Source organism: Macrobrachium rosenbergii, chromosome 50 (assembly GCF_040412425.1).
Source record: "Macrobrachium rosenbergii isolate ZJJX-2024 chromosome 50, ASM4041242v1, whole genome shotgun sequence".
NCBI lineage: Eukaryota > Metazoa > Arthropoda > Malacostraca > Decapoda > Palaemonidae > Macrobrachium > Macrobrachium rosenbergii.
Genome location: NC_089790.1, coordinates 8928928 through 8938773, shown reverse-complemented (window position 1 = coordinate 8938773; position 9846 = coordinate 8928928). Strand labels below are relative to the sequence as shown.

General features: G+C 36.7%; 1 long non-coding RNA gene across 1 annotated transcript; it reads right to left on the bottom strand.

Annotated features, from left to right (window-relative positions):
- Positions 1 to 219: 219 nt before the first annotated feature.
- On the bottom strand, positions 220 to 5878 carry LOC136832585 (uncharacterized). Its single transcript, XR_010851264.1, has 3 exons — positions 5787 to 5878; positions 1230 to 1274; positions 220 to 444 (listed from the first exon to the last, which is right to left on the bottom strand). It is a non-coding gene; the product is annotated as an uncharacterized lncRNA (long non-coding RNA).
- Positions 5879 to 9846: the final 3968 nt, after the last annotated feature.

The window sequence follows — 9846 nt, the reverse complement described above, 5'->3', positions numbered from 1 at the left end:
ATGGATGTTTCCAAAAACCTGGTGGTAACGTCCTGATTCCTTTGACGGACATGGATGATGTTCTGAAGCTCTAAATAGTACTGATGATGATCTGTTTCCCTATAACTCCCCAATTACTTTGACGTCCTGATTCCCTCTCCAAATGACGGACATGGATGATTTCCAAATAACCTGGTGGAGACGTCCTGATTCCTGATCTAAATGACAGACATGGATGTTCCCAAATAACCTGGTGACGTCCTGATTCCTCTCTAAATGACGGACATGGATGTTTCCAAATAACCTGGTGGTAACGCCCTGATTCCTCTCTCCAAATGACGGACATGGATGATGTTCTGAAGCTTCCTTATAGTACTGATGATGATCTGAAACTTCCTGGTGATGACTCCCCAATTACTTTGACGTCCTGATTCCTCTCTCTAAATGACGGACATGGATTATGTTCTGAAACGAAGTTAATATAATTAATATTCTACAACGCCGGACCACAATTTTTTTTATTTAAACATCATCTGGTCCAAATTATACTCTTAAATAATGAATAAATTGTGTAGTCACTTCATGTAACTAGTGTACATGGCAATATTACAGAGAATGCTGTAAAGGAATTATTTGTAATTTCACTAATATCTTCCAGCACTGCATGGCAGTTAGTAAAAACATGGTGCATCAACCAAGCATTCTTAACGGATTCTTGCAATTTAAAAATAGTTCAGAATCCCCCCTACGAAAAGAATTTGATATGCATTGGGCAAAAATTGTATCGGACTCGAGATAACCGCTCAAATTGCCGCTCATAAATCATGTATGAAAAGCTTTTTAAGACAAATCAGTAATTTCTAAATAAATTGACCTCTAAAACTAAACACAGACGATGTTGATTGTGAGAAAATGGAAGGATTTCACCTTAAGGGTACACCTTCAAAAAGCTATTTCCATATTTGATCATCCCTTCGTCCAATATTCTTCACAACTAATCTTGATCAGGATTGATCACTTTTTAACCAAAATTTAAAAATATGTGCACGACTTTAATGCATCGCAACAGAGTTCATTTGTCTTGAAACATACTGTAACTTGTTACGGCAATATTTCAAATCATAACTGAATTTCAAGTAGGAAACACGCCCCCACCACTAACCTATGAAAAATGTAATTATAGAATACATTATGAGATGTTTTAAGCATACTTAACAATACTGAAACCCGAAGACGTTTCAGTTACTCACCAAAATGTAGCCAATTGAATATTACCATGGGAAAAACGCAACCACCTGGAGGGAGATAAAAAAAAAAAATTAAAACCACCTAATAGTATCTTGGCGTTTTCAATCTGTATTCATACATAGTCTAATTAATTATGCGCTGGGTCTTACGAAATGTTTCCGTTTCTCATTCTTCATCGCAAACATCCAAGGCATGTAGTTAGATTAAATGCATTATTTGTACTTTTTTTTCAACATTAAGAACAAATCTGACATTACGGTACTGCCACAATATTCTCACCACCGGAGGAAACCTGATCAATCCTAATACATCTTGACTACACTACTGTTGCTTATTAGAGCAAGGTCTCAGTACACAACGGAAAACAGCCTGAAAATGCTTAAATGCTTGTATATCCACTATAAACCTATAAACCTCTCCACGTTTATTTGATTATTGTCGCAAATTGCGGTCTAAAGGCAAGTACGGTATGGAGAGAGAGAGAGAGAGAGAGGCAGGCTCGAACACAAACGACCATAAACTGAAGTTACATCCTATCAATCCTAAATTCTCCTCACTGTTGTTGCCAGTTACAAGGTTCATCATTGGTAAAATTTTTGAAACAAAACATTTCGCGTAATCCTGTGGAAACACTGATATACGAGTATACAATGCCTACAGCAGGAGGCTAAGTGTGGGGACCCTGCGCCCGCCGTCGTCATAACTTTCAGTCATGAAAAAAAAAAAACACTCGACATTTTAAAAATCTGAGAGAGAAGGAATCCGACAAATTCTCAGGCTGTGATAATCTCTATTAATGACTGCTAAAATTGCTGACTTTCAATTATCATGCTGAAGACTACACCTGCGTTTTAATAGCTATCGGGAAATATATATTTTGTAAGAATTCTATCTCATCATAAAAATGGTCAAAAACACTAAAACCAGCCCAGAGAGAATATAGCCTACTCACCTACTGTATGAATGAGCATATAAACTGGTACATTTTCCTTAGGTTTTGAATTGCAAAGCCTATATTTCTTTCTTATTACCCGATAATAATAATATAAATAAATACCCAGAAAGACAGGAACAAGAGAAATACAGAAAGTAACTACAGGCCTATCACCTGCCTACCAATAATGTATTAGTTACTAACAGGTATCTCAGTGAAAAGCTCTACAACTACCTCTAGAGGATACAAACAAGATCCCAATATCCCTGAAAAGGAACCTGGAAAAACTAGATGCTGAAGTAGCTTCAGGACTCATGCAGAGGAGCGTGCTATTAGAAACGGCGCACATAATGAGAAAAGTAATGGACTCCTAAGGAGGCAGGATGCAACCCGGAACCCCACACTATAAATACCACCCAGTCGAATGGGATGACTGGTTTAGACAACAACAACAACAGTAATAATAATAATAAAATAATAATAATATCAAGTGTCCATAGGATAGTGGGACATCTAAGAAACACCTTCAGCCGTGCTCCATGCTTCGACACTTCAGAGCATTCCAGGCAAAAGATAGAGAGACCACATTGTCTTGAAAGCTTGTCCAAAGCCTTGGTAACACTTGTAAGCCCAAGGAAAACTAAAGTCTACATACATGCTACCCTAAGCAAGAACCACTCTAGAATAGTTTGGGTCAGCAGTCATTGCCACGGTATCATCGAGGTCCCTTATCGACGAAGATTCGAGAACTCTCTGGATCTTTACCTACAAAATTTTAATCTGACAGCATCACAACTTCAGTTTTCTTTGAACGGCCTCGTATGTACTACTGATATACGGTTTCAATATCCACGAGAAGCTCGTATGTAAATAGGACAAGTTTGCAGTTCGGTTATAGAATGACTTTCCTAGTGTCCTCCTTAATTTTGAACGCTACGATGATGATGATGAGGAGGAAAAGGAATTATTAACTGACCCCTTAACACTATAAACTGAGCAAAAAAAAAAAAAAAAAAAATCGAAGAATGGTATTAAAATATATTCTACACGATAAACATTTTGACGGCTAAAAAACGTTTCACAAGGAGCACCAATTCTTTGAAATTTTCATAATTTTGTTCTTTCTTTCACCAAAAAACTATACTGGATATTGGTGATTAACCTATTCGACCTATTTAAAGGGTTAAACCCACCACACACACACACACACACAGAGAGAGAGAGAGAGAGAGAGAGAGAGAATACCCTTTTAATAGTTTTAGCAAAGACAAACGTCAAATTAACTTATAGCTAAAACAGCTAAGAAATCTCTCAGAAATAGCATCACCTTCCCAAAACGCTAAAAATGCCCAATCTATAAATGAAGCAGCAAATTGACAACGTAATTGCTCCCTCTAAAACAACCCCCACACCAAATACATCATTTCACCGTATGATGGAGTAAAGCCATAGGTCAAAGTCAATCAGATTACGCAATCTTTCAAGTCAGAGCAGCTCACAACACCAGGGAAGGTTTAGAGCAGGTGCAATCTTACTATCAGGCATTGAGGTCCGCCGGTCGGTTGCTAAACTTAATCTTCTCCCCATTCAAAATGAATTCTTTGTTTTTCAACCAAAATGAGTGAGTGAAATGGCGTTGCATTTAAAATGTGACTAAACCCTTCTTCTCATCATGTGACACTAAACCCTTTCCTCATTTATTTCTGCAAAATTTCCCCTCTTAATATTCTATAGGTAACTACATAATTATCCTGCCCGATAATTTCTGGGCGTCATTTGAAAGGTCACTCTGGGAAATAAGGTTGCTCTCATTTCCCGTTGATAAGTCACCAACGCCACGTGTAGGGTCTGGTGAACTGTATACACACGGGAAATGATACGCATTATACAGACGTTACAGTGACTTCTGGAGTGCAACCTGTATTTTCCCAAAATACAGTCAAGTGACGCTTAAATTATCGGGCAGGACACTAGAGTTAACTACTGTGGTTACCTATAGAACATCAAGAGGGAAAATCTGCAGAGATAAATTAACTGTACTCAGAGAGAGAGAGAGAGAGAGAGAGAGAGAGAGAGAGAGAGAGAGAGAGAGAGAGAGAGAGAGAGAGAATGTATAGCCTATTGTGCACATATACAGTAAACACCAAATCACTTGAGAAATATTGATACTAGAATCCACGTCTTCCTCAAATACCTAACTAGTGGGCGTGGTTGCAGCGTCACAATAAGTTTAAGTGGCAAAAGATGAAAATTTCACTGAATGCGATTAAAAAAAAAAAGACTGCATTAAGACAAGTGTTATCAACGAACATCAAGGAAAAAATATTACACGCGGGACTTGCCAGCCAAGGTAGTTCTTGACCCTAATATCGGCTAGAACCACGTTACCTAGTTTCTTTGACCAGTGTTTGCGATCAAAGACGAAAAACCTCGTTGACCCCGCATATGCGATAATGCCCGTAACTTGCATACCCCTCTAGCCCTATCACTTTTTTCTAACCAAAGAAAGAGTTGACAGGAAAATACCCTTTCATTATAATTACTGTGATTTCTTGTCATGTCAGAAATGTCATGCAAATGATAGAATTTCTAAGCAGATGTTCACGTTCAAATGCACAAGACTAACTAGCTAAAATCATTTTGGGCCCTAAAATACGCCAAATTGACCGGTAACCAGCGATTTGTCTCTAAGCCTGCTGTCCGCGGTTAGTTAGACTATGGCAATTGACGTTTTTCTATGTTATTTTACTTGCTTTACAAGAATTTAAAGTAATATTTTGTCGGCCGGCTGTAACTGAACTGTAATTGACCTTTGAAGACTACACGACTTGAATTACCTAACGCGGGGTAGGTCTAAGCCGGCATCCCGCGGCGAGCCCATCACCCGCCTCCATAGCTAATACGGCAAAATTGTAACCAGTGAACACCGCTACGGTACGTTAGGTTGGTATTTTTAGGGTTGTTTACTGGTTACAATTTTGCCGTATTGGCTATGGAGGGGGGTGGGGCTCGCCGCGGAATGCTGGCTTAGATCTACCCTGTCGGTAGTGTCGTCTTCAAAGGTCGATTACAGTTTAGTTACAGCCGGCCGATAAAATATGACTTTAACTTCTTGTAAAGCAAGTAAAATAACATAGGAAAACGTCAATTGCCATAGTCTAGATCACCGCGGACAGCCAGCTTAGAATTACCGAACCACGTTACCTAGTTCCTTTGACCCGCGTTTGCAATCAAAGACTGAAAGCTTCACTGACCCAACACACGCGATAATGCCCATGGATGTACCATAGCCTCTAGCCTTCTCAACTATTTCTATACAGTGAATGAATTGATAGAAAAAGATAGACTTTCATTATTTCTGTGATATGATTTATGTTTGAAATGTCATGCAATTGATACCATTTCAAATTTGATGTTCACATTCAAATCCTCAAGATTAACCAGCTGAAACCACTTTGAGCCCCAAAATAAGCCAAATTGACTGGCAAGCAATCATTTATCTCTAAGGAGGTCAGGTAATCTCTCCCAGCAACAGTTACAATATGCCTGAGGTAATTCATCGTTAGCCAATAAATCAACGACTTTTCATGTGCACAACACTGATAAAACACAAACATTTACTTACGAAATACTGCAAGCCTTGGTCAAAGGAATATTTATGTTGATAAACAGACAGCACCACCCAAAATCGTAAGTACACCCACAATGGCTACCTAAGAACTGGTAAAAAAATCACCCAAGCTTTCCTCTTGGCCAATCAGAGACGTCCACCTACCCAAACTAGTAAACCCTTTCCTGACGCCTTCTCCCATTGGCTGGAGGATGAAAGGCTTTGAGAGCGAGTCTCCCATTGGCTAGTGGGACTAGAACGGATTTTCGTAAGATATTTCTTGGAGCATCATAAGTACATCAATGTTAAATACTTACATGAATTTCCTAAAAAAAAAAATCATAAATAACAATAACATCAAAGTAAAATAAAAGTGAAAGCTGTCCAGTCATTCCAAACAAGCAAACCCGATGGTACACCCTGGATCATACGTATTGGCATTGCATGGTGCACTTGCAATAATTACATGCAAAACTTTTCGATCTGAGATGCAGGTTACGGATTTTAGTGACCGGCGACATTACAGGGGTCCGTTTTATTTTTATCTTATAACTGTAAAAATATTTCAGATAAATTTTACTCAGAATGAGAGTACCATGTATGCATAACAATATAATATTAATAGTAACAATAAAAAACAAAGCGTACTAAGAAATGAACGTTTTTCCGTGAACAAACATGTAAATTTATTTCCTGTAAAAGACTGCAGACTTGAAGTTAATCAGAGTACATATACAAATTACAGTAATGAATTACTCATAAAAAGTGTTTACGTGTTATACTCGTAATGGTAGTTATCATGATACCTTATGACGGGAAGTGTTTAAAAACGTGTACACCTACACACACACACACAGGGAGGCGGGGTTTATTTCTACTGCACATGATATTGTGAGCTGATTTCCAAAGATATTTATGCATTATGTAGCCTACCCATACACATATTGTTACATAAAACACATGCATTAAGTAAAATATATATTGGTAAAAAACATTAAGATTCAATTTCTGTCAACTGTATTATGGTTAATGAGTTAAGTTTCATTTCACGGTAGATATCACTAACAAAACAAGACGCACGACGCTCGGTGGGTAACTAAACTATCTCCCACTTCTAGATTAATTATTAAAAACTACGTTTTCATTAAGTATTGTGTAACAAGAGGGGCATTTTCATAAAGCATGTTGTTAACAAATTTACAATGAAACCGGAAATAACGGTTTTTCCATTATACATAGCCTACACACATACATACATATATATTATATATATATATATATATATATATATATATATATATATATATATATATATATATATATATATATATATATATATATATATATATATATATAATCTGGAATGTGTAATTAATGCAAATCGCCTCAAGCACACACTATGTAAGGTTACCAGGTCTTGTTTTGGGAAAGTGGTGGAAAAAAAAAAATAGGAAAATGTGTAGTTACGTGAGAATAGGCCAGAGGTAAATTAAGACTAAAAGGGTGAAAGCAAATTATTTACATTCTATTCATTGACCTTCCTCGGTAAACACCATTAATGTCTCTGTGAGCTATAGATGCAGGGTTGGGAGGGGTGCACAGATCTACTTATGGAGTCCTCAGCCATTTGTCTTGCTCCCCCAGGGTTCAAGTAGGTGAAAAAGACATGAATAAATGAAGCATGAAGATTTGGCAATAAAGCCAAGCATTGGGCCACTTTCAGCAGTTAAAAGTGGAAGGAGTTGGGATGATTGGACAACAAGAAAAGAGAGCCAAAAAATAAATGAAATTAAGTACACTGGATTATTGCAGCAAACTTATGTTCGGAGATTTGGAAGAAAGTATGAATATAGGTAAAGTAAAAGGCTATAAAGTGGATGCTACCAGTACTTGCAGGGATGCTGCAGAATCCTTTTAATAATGTCTACAGTGTGCCAGTGAGGTCTACTTGCAGCAATCATCTCCTATCGGGTAGGTGGAGAAGGGGTAACCTAGCAATCCTTACAAAAGGAAAAAGCACTTTTTCTTTGATCATTTGTCCCTAAATTTGTCGTTTAGCCCTCAGCTGACTGAATACCTGAACAAATATAAATACTTTTGTCGTGAAGCAGATAAATTTTTTACATACGAATATCATCAGCTTATTTCTTTATTTAGGAGTCTGTCTTCCTTACAAGTGGAAAAAATCTGATTAGCAACCACAAACCAATAAAATAAACCACCATCCAAGATTTATTCCACAGCCATCAGCAATTCCATAAAACATCTCAACCAAAGATAGCATAGCAAAATGCCTTAATAAAAATGCACCTGGTAAGAAACTCTGATAAAGGGTCACTGGAATATTTCATTCAAAATGCACCACTTTCGGTCTATAAAGCAGCAAACCTATTCAGTTTGCCTTATGCTGAAGATGGTTGCTGATCTGAGTTTTGTTCATTAAAATTATGCAGAACTTGCAAAATAAGCAAATTTTCATTTTCAGTGCAAAATTTTAAGATAAAAAATTTTAAAGGAAAAGCATTTTCAGTACAATAAATTCAAAAGGAAAAACAATATACAGTATTTGGTAACTGCATTAAACTCATGTACGTATCCCATAGCAATAGCAATTGGCAGCCTTAGCATGTCTGCAAATGTAGTCAGTACAACGACCATGGTGCAGAAAAACTCTCAACAAGGGGGGCCAATTTTGGGTTACTGGTCTCTAACAAGTATTCTAAAGGATAAAGAGGTACTCTTAACGCTTAAGGATAACAATGATCTATCCATCTTAAATAAAACTTTAGTGTCACACACACATACCTTTCCCAACTTCAACTAATTAGCCAATAACAACAGCAAGATATATGCCGTAACATCACTACTGCTTCGAGTTTACATCTTTTCTATGATTTATTCCGAAGAAGTGACTTGCTTTTACCCCACATATACTGTATAATAGGTCACTAATGTTGAAAAAGTGTTAACCTACCTGGCTTCTGTGGAGACTATTGTAGAAGGAATATACTGCACTAAATTTTGTTTTTGCCAATTTCCTCTTAACCTTATACTGAACAGAGACTGGTAGTCTAATAAAAAAAAAATATTAAGGAAACGGACCAGTTCTGAAAGTGATGCTTGTTACACTGAAATCATACCACAACATACTCCTAAGTAGTAATAAAAGAATTTATTAAAGAAATATACCAATAACCTCATGCATATAGTAATTAAGCTGGAATGGCAAGAAATACTGTACTTAAGACTATGTATACAGTAAATGAAATACCACAGTGATGAGTATTACAAGTTATTAATGATTCTAAACAAAATAACAGAACCACTGACAATACCAATAATTGCTATGAGCTATTAAGTCAAATAGATAAAGCATTGGAATAGGAAATTATGACCAGCAGAGCCTTGAGCTTCTATGTTCTTGCCAGATAAGCAAATGTACAGTAGAAATACTAAATGCAACTTGGGCTGGTGACCTCCCTCCTCAAGGATTATTTGGCCACATTCCAGTTACTAGCACAGCTATTTCCACAGGATTACTTTAAATTCTTGTATTCCTATTTAGCGGTCTTCTTGTATAATAAAGTACATTCAGAATCACAAGCTATTTTTACTCTAATACTACTAGAAGCTTAAGATACAAAAGAAGATTGTTACCTAACAATGAACAATTCATACTTTACCTCGATTAATAACTCAACATCTATTTGCCTCCTTCAAGGGGCTACATACAGTACTTAATTCTTCTGAGGATGTCATTCTTAAACATTGAGATTCTGACATCATCATCATCATCAGCAGAAAAAAAATTAAATATCAGACAGCATTGTCTGGGCTTTTTCCTGGGAATATAAAAATTCTCATTATTTCCTTTAGGCTTATGTGCAAATAGTTGGCATAAATAACACTATGTTCTTTTGCTGAAAAAGGTATTTCCTGTAGCTCTCCATGGTACAAAAAATTTAAAAATCTGTTACCTAATTTTCTATTTACATTTTTTCAAGTCAAAGTATAGTTATTTCTGTTGTAATTAACTTTATCTTGTCATCCTGACTTTGTTGTTGTTTTGCTCTTC